General features: G+C 38.8%; 1 protein-coding gene across 22 annotated transcripts in view; it reads left to right on the plus strand.

Annotated features, from left to right (window-relative positions):
• The first annotated feature begins 1,017 nt into the window (after nt 1–1,017).
• sox6 (SRY-box transcription factor 6) overlaps nt 1,018–14,370 on the plus strand; it is a 150,689-nt gene continuing 137,336 nt past the window's right edge. For 3 of the 22 annotated variants that reach the window (XM_084109506.1, XM_084109488.1, XM_084109491.1), the window contains exons 1-2: nt 1,051–1,394; nt 3,967–4,083. The gene's annotated coding sequence lies outside the window, so the exon portion shown is untranslated. Of the gene's footprint in view, nt 1,395–1,580; nt 2,408–3,263; nt 3,378–3,966; nt 4,084–14,370 lie in introns of those variants that run through there. The other 19 variants (XM_084109487.1, XM_084109495.1, XM_084109502.1 and 16 more) reach the window with 12 other exon arrangements.

Raw genomic sequence — 14,370 nt, forward strand, 5'->3', positions numbered from 1 at the left:
TCCGTGAAATTAATTTGGAATAGCCTACAATTTTAAACAGCTTATGGTGTAAAAGAAAATCAGTTTTTATTTTATTTTTTGCAATAATGAGACAATGCAATTATTTCCCCATAGTTTCAGGGAGACACTGGAGGTGATAAGTTTAAATTCTGATCACAATGCCCAAATTCATCAATATATCGATCAAATAATTTGCTATAATAGCCTAACTGTATATGATGCTTTTTAAACATGATTCTTCTACATTCGGTTTTGTAGAATGACCTGAGATGGCCTTTGGTTGTTGGCACAAGACTAACTTCAATAATCGTTCCAGGTGTAAAACACTGTTTTACAATCTTTTGAGAAGAAGGCGCGTTGGATAAATATAGCCTACGCAGTAAGCATTCTTATAGCGGAATTAACAATTTTTCAATTTTATAACATAATAAACGTCTGTGTGAGAGATACATTACGATTTTTCCTCTGGCGTGAGGATTAGCTTATAGGTAACTTCAAATTCCATAAAAATGCTCATAGGTAAGATTTTTTTTTTTTTTTGCCGTCGCTTAGAACTTTTTTCGACATGTTTTCCTCAAAAGTAGTGTAAAGCAGTGAAATCACAATCTTTACATTTTCACCTTTATATCATGTTCAAGTCCCTAGCTCCAGCTTAATCCAACAACAAAATTTGCATATTGGGCTATAGAGATAGTAGCCTAAGCTTTTTCCTAATCAGCACTATGGTCGTTGCAAATGCAAATGAGTTTTAATTTATAACCCATTTATTTTTAAATAGCTATAGCTATAACTCTAACAGATGACTTGACGCGTGAATATTTACAAATGTTTTTAATGCGAAATTTTATATGGCTAACAACAATATCCTGACATTTGAAAATGTACATCACCTGAGTTCTTTTTCCACCTCACAATACACTATTCTACCCCACCTCTCTCTCTCTCTCTCTCTCTCTCTCTCTCTCTCTCTCTCTCTCTCTCTCTCTCTCTCATGTGTTGTCTGGGAGGGGGAGCCCTGCCTCTTTCCTCAGATCAATGCCCTGGCCACTCACTTTCTGATGTTGCACGACGGGAAATGCTTTGAATACTTGCGACATGGCCGCTTGCATTGATTGCCAAGATTGACAGCAGTAACCATCGTCTTCTGTCGCTTCTGTTTTAGAGTAGAGAGGAAATCGCGATAAATATACTTGCAACTGCTCTCAGCAGTTTTGACAGTTCAACTTCATACAGCCAAAGCGGGATTCCCTCTACGGTCAGTGGAAGCGACACACTTCAGTTTTCTTCTTTCTTTGCTTCTACACTCCAGTGTTCATTATCTTTAACCTGTTTCAAAACCAATAACGGGATACGGCGAAGACGAACGCTTGTTTTGGTACCCTGCTCACATCAAGGTAAACTTTTATCATTGATAACCTGTCGTCCGTGATTTCGTGTCTTTCGTCATGTGTGTTTATAGTCTCTTCGGCGTCGTAACACCGCAGCTACCGTATCGATACATTCACACGTGTTATTTACAGAAGCTTTACAGTAAGTGTCCAAACTATTTGAAAGGGTTTGCTTGTCCAGGATTGATATTTGTCTAAACGGTAATTTTCAACGAAGAGTGACGCATGATAGCCTACTCCGTAGACCGATGACGAGGAACGATTAAGAGCTTATTTCTTAACAAAAAAACGCAAAAATCTTGTCGACTAACAGAATAAAGTTAAACAGACATCACCCAAGCGGTTCTTGTATGTTCTCCCAGCAGTTATAATGTTTTGTTTGTACTTCATTGTCCGCTATTGAACTATTGTAGTGTAGGCTATAGCCTGCTCACAAACGCACGCGCCGAAAGGAAACAATGATGCGCAGGTACATTTCTAACAATGTACGTATGATAATAACTCCAGGTGCAGTGCTATTTAATTAGTTTTATTTCTGAGTAATAGATATCATGTAGTTGTCATCCGGACGGCGGATAAGTTCACTACACCGGAGGTAATTTCACTTTTGTCCACAGAGCGGTACTATTCATTGACAATAACGGGAGAAGCGCTGCTAGGTGGTACTGGCAAGTATCCTATTCGACGTCGTTTTAACTTTCTCTCTATTAAAAACTGGACATGCTTTGTGATTTTTAAGATCAGACACCCTTCCAGCCCGCGAGAGATAGCTAAGCAGGTAGTTTAAAAAAATAAAATAATAATAATGTTTGAAGGCAAAATTGTTCTCTAAGCGAGCATGGGAATTGTTTCTCAACTTTCGCTCGAGGTCAGGCATATTGACCTTTGAAGAATGCATAAGCCATAAATTAAAATGTCCTCATCTAAAGCTGAACCATTTAGAGACAATAAGCAACTTGGACAAGCAGACTCCTTTTAATCTTCCAGGTGCTCTGATATACACTGCATTCAGACTGAAAGTAAGTGAACTCCGGGAATTATTTCTTATTTATTTTATCAGAATGTGTGATATTTTATCTGAGAAATTATGGCGCTTATTAAAACGTTTGTTAACTTACTTATCGCTGTTTTAAAACGTCAAACAGATAGGCTATGTGTAATAATAATAATAAAAAAAAACTTTACACAAAAAATCAAATAACCTAGTAGTTTAAAATTACATTCACAGTGAATTTCTATTCAAAATAAATCCAGTAAAATAATTTTAGCGTTTATTTTCCGTTATACGCGATTTACACTTTGCATTATCCTTTTTCTGCCTCTTTTTAAAGTTTCGTGCTATACATGATGCTTTTGAGATTTCCAGAAACAGAGCGGTGAGGTATGAGAGGACAAATGGAGCGCAATGTGTGTGAACTCAGTCTGTGGGACACCGATAGCCCATCATCTCATGGGTGTTTCCCAAAAGTAGACCCTCATACCACACTGATAAGCCCTTTTTTCGACTGCTGCACGAGATGCGATAATATTTTAATAAGGAACATAACACAACACGCCGACGTAGGCTATGACGGAATGTATTGGTTTTTAAAAACTCCTGAAGCCCCCTCAGACACGTCAAACGGGACATTTAAAATATTACAAAAATTAATACACATAAATTACTTCTTGTTAAACACTTTTCCGGCGCTAGAAAGCGAAACGCTGTCCTCCTTTTTTTCTTTTCGCAGAAACACAAAAGCTTTGTTGTTCTCGTCAGGGACGCAACCTGACACCTTAATTAAACACAGCTTAACTTTGCTAGTTTTTCTCTCCTGAAATTGTGTCTAGTCTGTAAGAATAACTGGGTGTCTAATAATACATTCTTGTATTAAGTGAGAGGGGGCTGTTTGAAAAACAATCCCCTTGGCTTGTCCCTCTGTTGGGGTGAAGTTGAGCCCGTAATGGCATTTTGTTTTGAGCAGTTGCTGTTAGCTGTTCCCTCATAAGGTAAGATGGCACTGGAGCCCAATGGAACATTTATAATTAGACTGCCAGTTCAGCACATTGTCCTGATTGCTATACAGGGATGTGCTGCACGCAATAGAGATAGACTTATTCACTGCCTTTGAGAAAGGGTCTCACTCACCTATATCCCTTACATTTATTTACTTATTCTAAAGTCATGCATTTAAAAGACAGACCGTGGCCACCTGTATTAATTCATCGAGATTTAAAAAGGAATCAAATGTGTTATTTGCCAATACAGAATCTAATGAATTTATAAAAATCCCTTCTCTTTTATTAGTGTTAACACAACTTCACAAATGTAGTACGCATCCGTGTTTTTTATTTTTATTTGTTTAACTTCACTGCTCGCTGTTTCAAGTTTAAACGCAGTATTCATGCAAGCCTATTTTTCATGCAGACTGGATTTTCCAAATGCTTTCTTTATGGACAGAAATTAAGTATGATTGAAGGTTTTTGCGCAGTTTCATAACTATATTTCACAGACAAATGCACTTTCATTTTCGCTGAGATTAAAGCGTTTGAGAAAATGACGATCTCCGTTGATGTTGTTGTTTTTTTTTTTTTTCAGGACTTTCTGCCCGTGGATTTGGGGAGGAACTTGTGGTTTTGTGCAAGTAAAGAGCATTTCCTAACTGGATCCGGCGAGCAGATACCGACAGATCGCAGACGAACGCTTATGGTGCCAGTAAGTTCAGAGATTTGGACCGTATTCTATTCTGCGATGCCTCACTTGTCTTTGAATAGATCTTATGTTCTGAGACTTGACAGCTGGAATATGTATTTTAACACGTAGTGTGTGAAGTAGGCTAGGGTTTTAAAAAAAAAAATTTTTTTTAATACTCTAATCATTCTTACAGTTCATGCGGATTAATACAATTTTATTAGAGATTATTATGCAGTGATGATAGTTTTGCATTTTTTAATTGAGGCATTTCATCGTTTAAGGGATTGAATCATGAGGCTCTAAATCGTTAAAACACTCGCGGAGTGTCATTATGATACCTTGCAGTGACTGAGTGAATGTAATTTCATGCCATCAAAACGCATTTCATTTAATCTTTAAATGCATACAAAATTATTTTAAGATAAATTTGTACAAAATATAATTTTAAGATACATAAAAGATATCAGACCACTTTATTTGATACTCAGTGTTTCATATATAAATCATTTTGAAATGAGAGAATCACTTTTCTGTGCATGCAGGATATAACAAGTTCAGTTGTTTAGCTATAATTAAGTATGTTCTCTGTTATAAAGGGACTTTTGATTACTTTCTTGGGAACATTAATTGCAGAGCTGGCATCAGTTGAATGCATTATCAGTCCTAAAATCTGGACAGTAAATGAACTTTGAATAATTCTCTTTCATGTGCCACAGTCTGTTGTTTCTAGAGGTTGTCTGCCATATGTTTTAGTACTTGAGAAATATTGTCTCAGATTTCTCTACCAGTAATTTTGAGTTTTAATCAGTTTTCAGTGGTTTTACACAGCTTTGGCATTTTATTTATTGCCTGTTTTATTATTTACATTTTCATTGACCTAATTTGGCCTTGCTTATCGCTTCCTACTTTAGTAAAGCAGTATGTCTTTAATCTTTGAAAAGATGTTGTTTATACGTCTTAAGTGGATGTGTATCTTGAAGATAAAGTAAAGGATGAAGTGTAGCGAATAATTTCTTTGAGCTCAAGCAGTTTATTTATGAACAATCACGTTCTTATCAGAGCCAATTCTTTCAAAATGATATTTCATCTAATAATTTATTAAACGAATACTCTTGTTTTAACTCTTGTTAATTTTATTTTTGTTGTGCAGTAATGCGTAACCCAGTGTACAGTAACATATTTAGTGGAAAAGAGCAAGTTGTGAGGTTGTGTTAGATGCTCAGGTGTAAGTGTCGCCTATAGTTCTGTCTTGTATTGGAGGGGTTAGAACAGTGCCAGCTGAATCCTAATGATAAACAACACTGGAGGTAAACAACAGCAGGCCTGGTAAAGGTAAGCAGCACGCCAGCCGTAGGGGAGGAATGCATGAGGAGGAAATGTGGCAGCACATGTTGTGACATCTGTCTTTATAAGTGTTAGCTAATTTGCTGTGGAATATTTCAACAATGATCAAAACCGATGGCAACATGTTTATTAGAAGGCTTTTTTCCCCTTTTGTGGCAGAATCTCTCAAGTTTCTGGAATGTGTTATTGAAGCTTTGCTGCACTTTTAATTATAGTAAGTTTTGTCTACTAATTAGCGAAATAAGGAAGACACTAGGAAGGTGGTGTTTTCTTGTGGATGATATTCAGATCTTGAATGACTGTACTTTTTGCAACTGCTTATTATTATACACATGCTGATGTTTAAGTGCATGCAGTGTCTTTTCTCGCGGCCGTCCACCGCGTTCCTGCAGAATGATAGATCCATTGTCATCAAGGAAGATGGCACGCTGACAGCTGTTCGAGATCCCCAGGGCTTCTAGTATCTACTATGATTTAATGATTTACATAGGCAGGAATGCTGACCCTGGACGCACCGAAATGAAATCAAAGCTGTAACAATCAAATGACAGATAGTAGATAAATAGATATGTAGTCTTGTGAAGACCTTTAACATTAGGTCTTAAGTATTTCTTTCCTCCTGAGCAAGTATAAATTATCCAACCTATACTTATCTGCGGCTTAACAACACACCCAAATTGCAGTCTTGCTTCTGAAAAAAAGATAGTGAAGCTATAGCTTAGGAGGCCTTGTGAAATGCCAATACAGGTGCCGTGTCTTTCAGCGACAGACTAAAGGCCTTTTTTCTCTACAACATTTTGTTGTTTGCCCTTTTGCAACCTCAGGTCTAGACGTTGCAATGGCACAAGGATAAAAAATTAAAGACGTCTTTGAAGTCTTGGACACTCTTTGTAAACGAAGGCCACGCTTTTTTGCCCTCCACTGAAAATGCATGTTCACCTATGGCCTGATGCTGCACAAGGAACTGGAGAGATAGATGCTTTTCACTCCAAAATATTACTAAATGCTTTCTTTTCCTCATCTTCTCACAGCATTTGCCTGATAACAGGATGTGCTAGCACAATAATAGAGCTGCTCTTTGAATGTGTTCCATCAATACACACTATTGCTTAAATCAAAATGTCCCGAACTTAGTGTTGCATGACACATAAAGCCTACATTTCTTTGAAATTAGGTGCATGACAAATATGCCTTCTGTATTATAAAAAAAAATTCCTATCGTTCTCTCTCCTAGCTCTTTTATAAGCACACATGAATATGTAGATTTAATGCTAGGGATCTCTGGGACTGTGAGGTTGTTGACACTGGCTTTATTGGTGGTTATAATCAGCATTATCAGGTCTAGGCTGTGGTGTAGCATATTGTTTGTTTTTTTCTTTTTCAAATCAGAAGATGATTTCTGCTGTGCAGAGGAAGATTCTGAGGCCATTTCCATTTCAAAGGGGTTTGCTGTGCTTGCTGGCAGTAATTAAAATGCAGTGGTTTGGAGCCTGTATACACACACGCGCTCTGGGGTGGAGGGTTTGCTGGGAGAGAGTGAGCGGAGGGAACCGTGTGCAGGCGGTTGACTCCTGCATGCGTCTCCAAATGCACTTATAATTTTGTACAAATGTTTATGCCAGTCCGTGCTCTTTTGTGGAGAGCTTGTCTCCTGGCCAAAACCATTCCAAGACAAAGTTAGTTTGCTTTTTCCTTAACCTTCTTGTTGTGGCCGCTCTCTCCCTCTCGCTCACTACAGCTGCTCTCTGACACACAGGCTTTGGCACATGCTTAACCTTTAATTGGTGCATGAATAAATAATAAAAATAAATCTGTTGATATGGACTCTGTGTTTAGGACTAGTCCTTTGCTGTTCGCAATTGTCCTTCGATTTTTACTTCAACTCTTTCATCCTCCATTTATAAGTAATTATCATTAATATATAATGTAATTTATAAAAGTAGTAAATATTGCTGATTTGTAGATGTTGTGTTTTATCTTAGACTTTGTAGACTTTGTCACTTTTTTATTGTAGATGCTGAAAAAAGTCTGCAGATGCTGTACTGTTATATAGGCATCAAGAATTTAACTGGAAAGTACTATGATTTTGCATAGGCTTCTTGTTCATTTTTTTCTATTAATAAGAGGTTCTCTATGAATTCATCATGCTTTATTGGGGTAGGAATGATGTGTATTGAGTTTAGTATAATAAGCATTACATTTTTGAGACTCAGTAATTCCCTCTTACATGCCTGCAACTCCATTAAACAACAAATTTAGTAGCTTTTTATTCTAGTATTTATCACTTTCACAATGGGAATTTCATATTACATCATCTTATGGTGAAAGTGTGCTGTGTTAGCTAAATCATTGTCAAACACGGATTAAGGGAATCAGGACAGTGTTGGGAGCTAGGCACTATTTAGTTCGAGATTTGTGATAATCCTGGCCTTTCGTGGTAGAGAATAATTGATCATTATCCTAAAATGCTATGTGTTCCATTACAAAGGGATTGTGCAGCCCCTGGCAGAAGACTCCGCCCACTCTGAATGCTCTGCTATTAGATCAAATGTGAGCCAGTAAGATCAAGCTGGCAGATTGCCCTCTACCTAACTCTCATAGTACGCATGTGATTAAGCAGGTCAATATGTGATGCTCCAGATTCCTTTAAGTCTGTCTTATGTGATGGATCACAAACCACAATAAGTGAGTCCATGATGACATGATATCCATAATATAATGTTTAACATGTTTGATATACATATTTTAATATGTTTTATATATACATATATTTTATATAGTTGATGTACTTCAATCAGTTGTTCATTCTAGCATGTTCGGGATAGAAGGCTTGATTTAGCCCTCACAAAATTATTTTTAAAAAGAAATATCCACCCTGAAGTTGAGTTCCTCTTAAGACAAAAGGGCCTTTGAATTCCCTGGACTTTTCTGTTTTGTGAAAGAAACCCTGTTGCTATCTTCTTAAACAGTTTTGTAATGAATTAGACTTTGTTTTTTGTGTTAATGAGAATCTTCTAGAATGAATAAATGCTGAAGCTTGGAGCTAATTGCAGGCATGTTTTTTGATAGGACATCTAAAAGTCTGGAAATTTTTATGGAAAAAACAGGAGATTTGATGCCAAAATCACATCACCCACAGTTTCTCTGTGTGTGTGTGTGTGTATGTATGTGTGGAAACTCAGGATGCAAAATGCCAGAAGCAAATTAAAGTGACAAAGGAGGTTGGTAAGGAGAAGGGAGGAATGCTGTGGCTGTGTGTCTGACAGTAGTTCAACTGAAGTATTTTATAAACCAGCCTCTTTTGTTTCCTATTCTGCGATTATGTGCACCCGCTTGCAGTTTTAAAGGCTTTCTGCCGTCGGTGTACATGTGCGTCACAAGAAAATGGCTTCAGCAGACCAAACCACAAGTGTTCTCTCTCTCTCTCTCTCTCTCTCTCTCTCTCTCTCCCTCCCTCCCTCACACTTATCTCCATCTCTCTTTTCTTTCTTTCTGAATAAGAAAAAGGCTCTGCTACCTGACTGCCAATGTAATAAGATGTAGTGCAGCAGCAAACAGACAGATTGAGAGAAAGCCCTTGACTATCTTTATGGATGTGTCCATGAACAGCTTTTGATGATGGGTCAAGTGGTGACAGCAACTGATGTGATAAGTGTTTGTGTGTGTGCGTGTTAGCTTGATCTGCCATTCTAGCCTTCACAGTTTAGAGCGTGGCTTGTCTCAATGGTCTCTACGTGAAGATATGATATGATAATGGTCTCTACGCAGTTAATGATGTTGGTCTTAATTCAGAGCTGCAGAGCTGGGAGCAACTGTATGGAGTGAAGAAGGTTCCAGAAGATCCCATAGGGATCATTCATCATTCATGGGGTCATGGCACTACTGGCTTTAAGATAGTGGACATGAAAACTCTAAAGGTGCGGTCAGTTCACCATTGTTTGGTGAATTTTCATGTGCAAAATAGTCCACACGAAATCCATTCCATATAATCAGGAATTTCGCTTGAGGGTGAAATATTTCCCAACACAGATTTCGAGTTCTTCACATCACTTCTTGGTTTGAAAGTGACTTCTATGGGAGCCGTGCTTCATACATCGCTACACAATTGACAATAGACAATGGACCTTTTTTTGCCTGTGAAATTTAATGAACATTCGTTATTGTGGCTAAACCTCAATGGTAAAATTTTAAAGTAGTTTTAATTCAGTCCCACTGTAGATTTCACACTCAGTTCTCATCCATACATACGCAAGCAAAGACATCTCATCTTCTTGAGAATTCACATTTAAAGTATGGACACGCTTAAAAGCTGCACATTTTGTTGAGGTAATTTATTATACGTTGAAAGTGAAGTCTTTCCTCTTCCGCGCTCTCTCTTTTTGGCTTTGCCAGGATGTATTAATCACACCAAAGTGAAAACACCAGGCTGGAAAAAGTGGATGTTTTCTTGCAGAGGAAAACAAATTGAAATTGAATAAAAAAAATTACCCCCTTTTTCATTAGTTTGTCATGTTAAATCTTTGGGCAGGAAGGTCTACGAACATAATTTAAGCCCTAATTTTTCTTATGAGTAGTTGTGGTGTCAAAAGGGCTGTAATGTAGTGATCTTTTTATTTTATTTTATAGGATGGCAGAAATTTGTTGAAATAATGGAGAGAATATTGCGGTTATGCCTCCCCTGCCTATCTTTGGAGCCTCTTTGACATCTATCAGTATACCCACACTGGCACTCAAAAAATCACTCTGAATCACTCATCGTAGGCCAGAGTTTAGGAACATACGAACTCCACAAAAAGAGAGGGAAGCTGGAATAAAGGGAAGATCCTGGCAGGCTTACAGCCCCACCAGCCTTTTTCCACCGGCGGGCATGTCGTCCTGCGGCGCTCCGTCATGGGCCTGCAGCTGAAAAAAGCTCACTCATAGCACACACTGTTTCTCTAGCAGGAAAGAAACCGAAACTATGACACAGGGCTAAACTAAACCCCCGAGACCTGCCAGGATGCAAATAAGACATTTTCTCCACAACACTGGTCGTCCCAGAGCCAGGCCTTTTTCGCCTTGTTCCAGTTGGTACTAGAGCCGGGAGCTGCTCCTGCTGTTACCTTGAAAACACTTATCTCCTCCTGGATCATTTTTAGCAGCTTCTACTACTATTAGAGTGTTACTTAAAACTTTATTTAAGCATTGTATTAATATTTCAGAGTGCCACATGTTGGTAACTGGGGAGCGGTGAGGTGCATGCGCACTTAGGGGATGCAAGCTTGAGCGATGATGGCGCATGAACGACTTGCGGTGTGGTGTCAGAGGGGAAGAATGTTTTCTGTCTCTGATTGGAGGTGGTACTTAGATGACAAGAAAGAGAAGTTGTGAAGGGGGAGGGAGCGATGGAAGAAAGGAGCAAAAGATGGCCCTACTCTTCTTCACTGTTGCTAAATTTATTCCATCTGCAGGGTGGAGGAGTTTGGGCTGACTCCAGACCAGAGAGAGGCTTCTAATTAAATCGTCATCATTATCAACTTGTGGTCAACGATCATCCTAGAGCGCTCGCTCTTCCAAGATGAACATGGAACCAGAGAGGCTTTTCCTTCAAGCCTTGTGTTGGACTGAATTAGAAAGGGAAAAGCAGGATAGGAAAGTGCTACACAGGCCTGTTTCTCTTTTCTTTTTTTCTTTTTTTTTTGGCGTAGGGTGAAAAAAGGCACTCATCCACTTCCACTCAGGGTTAAACAATTACTGCACATGAGAGGGAGGTAGAGGAATCTTAGCTGAGTCTGCTAGACTTGCTCGATTTCAGGGGGAACATTAGCTGTAGCGTTAGCATGTTCAAACCTGTAATAATTTCAATTAGAGCTGATGGGCGTGTTTACCATATTTGGATCAGCACTGTTTGGGAAGTGCTCCCCTTAAGGGCTGACAGCTCTTAATACGGTATTCCAAGCATAGATATGTGAGTGACACTGAAGAGTGCGTTAAAATGCTTTATCAAATCATAATTACAGCCCCAGTGATTAAAGGGGAAGTGACTCTGATTAGAAGAGTTTCTGGGGACGTGGATACGGGATGAATATTCAAATGGGAAAGGCAAGGAGAAATATTATTTAGAGTTTTGTTTTTTCTTCTCTCTCTCTAGAGTGAGGTATGTGTCTGCCAGACTGCTGTGCAACCACAATGCTATGATATCATCTTTACCACACAGATTTCATCTGGGCCCTTTCAGCTCTAGCTATTGGGCAGAAAATGTGCATACAGATATCGGCCCATTAATGTTCAGCTTCTCGCTCTCTCTCAACCCTCTGATGTATGGCATTGTCTATAGTAGATGTTTAGAAGCAATTTTAAATCATTTAAACTGTGTTCCAGACCACTTTGAGTGATTACATTCGAGCCTTTCACATAATTCTACACTTTAAAAAAGAATTCTCCAGAAGGTTCAAACTGAAGTCCATGATTCTTCAAGTAGGCCTATCTTTTAATTTATATAGTGTTCATGGTATGTCATTGTGTGTGTGTTTTTTTTTTTTTTTTTTTTTTTAATTGATGGCAATATTAATTGAATATATTTTTATATACTGAGAAAATATATATAATATTTTTATAAAGTAATTTTGAGGCTAAAAGAACATTAGGACATTTATTTATTCATGTATATCAATTTTTTTTTTTTTTTTTTTTTAACAGCTTGGTTTGAAGCCATATTTAGAACTTTTTATTAATTTAATCATTCTTGCAGAGGGTTAACCTGCTCATTGGGAATTAATCAAGTGAATTTTTTTTCTCTATTTTGTAGTGTCTTAAGTTCTGTATGGCCAATGTACGATGGCTGCCAAGTATAATCAGGGAAAACAAGGGTGGGATGGACGGCATTTGACTGTTTTTGTATTCTATCAGCCTGGCATGCGGGCTTAATGCAGAGGACTTTTAGAGCAAATTGGACTTGAATCTGTGAGGAATGTGAAGAGGAAAATGTCCTCCCTCTCTCTCTCTCTCTTGCTCGCTCTTTCTCTCTCTCTCTCTCGCTCTCTCTCTCTCTCTCCCTCTCTCCACTCTGTTGCGCTTGGAGAGCTCGATGAGAATCACACGTTTTTGTGAACTTCAAGGTATGCACTGTTTAAGCAAAGGAGATAAAGGAGCGTATTATTAGTGGCCGTCTTCAGCAGGCAGATTAGGATTGCTTGAGTCTTTTCTCGCCTCACCTTTGTGAGCCTCAAACACTGGCTGCCATGTGATAGCCTCTTTTTATGAATAATTTCAGAGAGCGTTCATAAAATGTAGGCTGTGAAATAGACAGCGAGAGCCTTACAATTTTACAATTTCACAACCGACTTCCCTCTTAGAATGACAGTGGCTAACCTGACTATTACCGCTTTTGATTTCAGCAGGGCATGGTTTTGCGCTCTGCGAGCTATACATAAAAAAGCTTAGCGCCGACTCTGAATTTATGGCTAAATGCTGCTTATCTGGCACCCTTTTCAAACACTTTAGAAAAGAGTTGTATTTTCAGCCCACTTCAAAAAATTCCTGCCTGTGTTGTTGTGTACTTGAGCCTCGGCTCTGTTGTGACTCGTGAGCCGCACAAAATAGAAGTAGTGCAGCATCGATATTTTATACAGATGGGATTCTTTCAGCATGCACACACAGATATGGCATGTAAACCGCAGTGATGTGCAGATGTTATAAGTGAAGGCAAATTTTTATGTTCTATTCATATACATTTCTTTGAGTTCTTCGGAAGGTGCAGGACTCGATTGTGTGTTTAGCTTGTGTCGTGTTGTATTCACATCACACCCAGCTCTAAAACACTTCCCCACATGCCTCCTCAAATCCCCACATTTATTTATTTACGTTTCGGGTTCCCTCCAAATCTTCCCTTCGAAGCCCAGTAGGCAGGGCAAATTTACATTGCTACATAATCTAAGATACATTTGAAAATAGTGTGTGGCGAACGGTAGTGGTGGTGGAAGCCTCCTGATATTTTCATTGGAGCGTTGTCAGCTTTTCTAGAGAATAATATGAACCATGTGTCCCGTTTGCAAGAGAAAATTAGAGACCTTTCATGTGACCCACCTGTCGTGCTTTCAGCGGTGATAATGTTAACCTCATGTCAGCATCAGTGGCCACTAGAGCTATAGAGCATGTGCGTGTCGACACCAGGGGAGCTTCTCATCTCGCTAGAGTCCCTGCATTTGACACACATTCATGGACCTCGCAGGGAAAGACTGTTTCTCATAAGAGAAACGGATCTCACAAACATACATGGTTCATGGTAGTAGTTTCCGTCTTTATTTTCTTCTCAATTTTCCTTTTTTCCCCCTCTGTTTTTGTTAGCTTCTCAACTGTTGTGTAGTTTTGAGCATTTGGGTTCCTCATGGTTCCTCAAGGTTTCTCGGGTTTCATGTGGCCTGTGCCATGCTGTAATAGGTTTCTTGGGCATGATTGGAATATAATAACCATTTTACCGTGTTTCTTTTACCCCCCTATGTGCTGAGAAAATGCAAAACGTTCACGAGCACCACAGGGCATATGGTTGGACCTGTGATGTCAGTTGTTATTGCTGGATGCGTAGGATAGGAAAAGTTGGATTATTTTCCAAAAATCCACTGTGCGAGGAGCATTATGTCACAAAGGCGACATTGTAGCCAGTTGGGTGTGTTGCAGTGTGGGTCCGTGTATGTGTGTTTTGTGTGCCTCCCAGCTCGCTTTCTTATTCTATACATTGTCCAACTGCCCACAAGTACACGCTTGACGTGCGTCACACCACTCCCGTGCAGAAATCAATGGAAACTGTTCCATACAGTATATCAGCTTCATAGTGGAAAAAACATTATATTACGCCACACATTATGCCTGTCCATTTTTAATCCTCAGTCACTATATGGAAACTTAGAGTGTCTCTTAAAAGGTATACAGTAGTTCACTCAAAAATGAAAATTTCGAAACCACCTTTCTTATGCAGAACACAAAGTT

This window comes from Abramis brama (genome assembly GCF_963993115.1).
Source record: "Abramis brama genome assembly, chromosome: 3".
In the NCBI taxonomy this organism is placed as follows: domain Eukaryota; kingdom Metazoa; phylum Chordata; class Actinopteri; order Cypriniformes; family Leuciscidae; genus Abramis; species Abramis brama.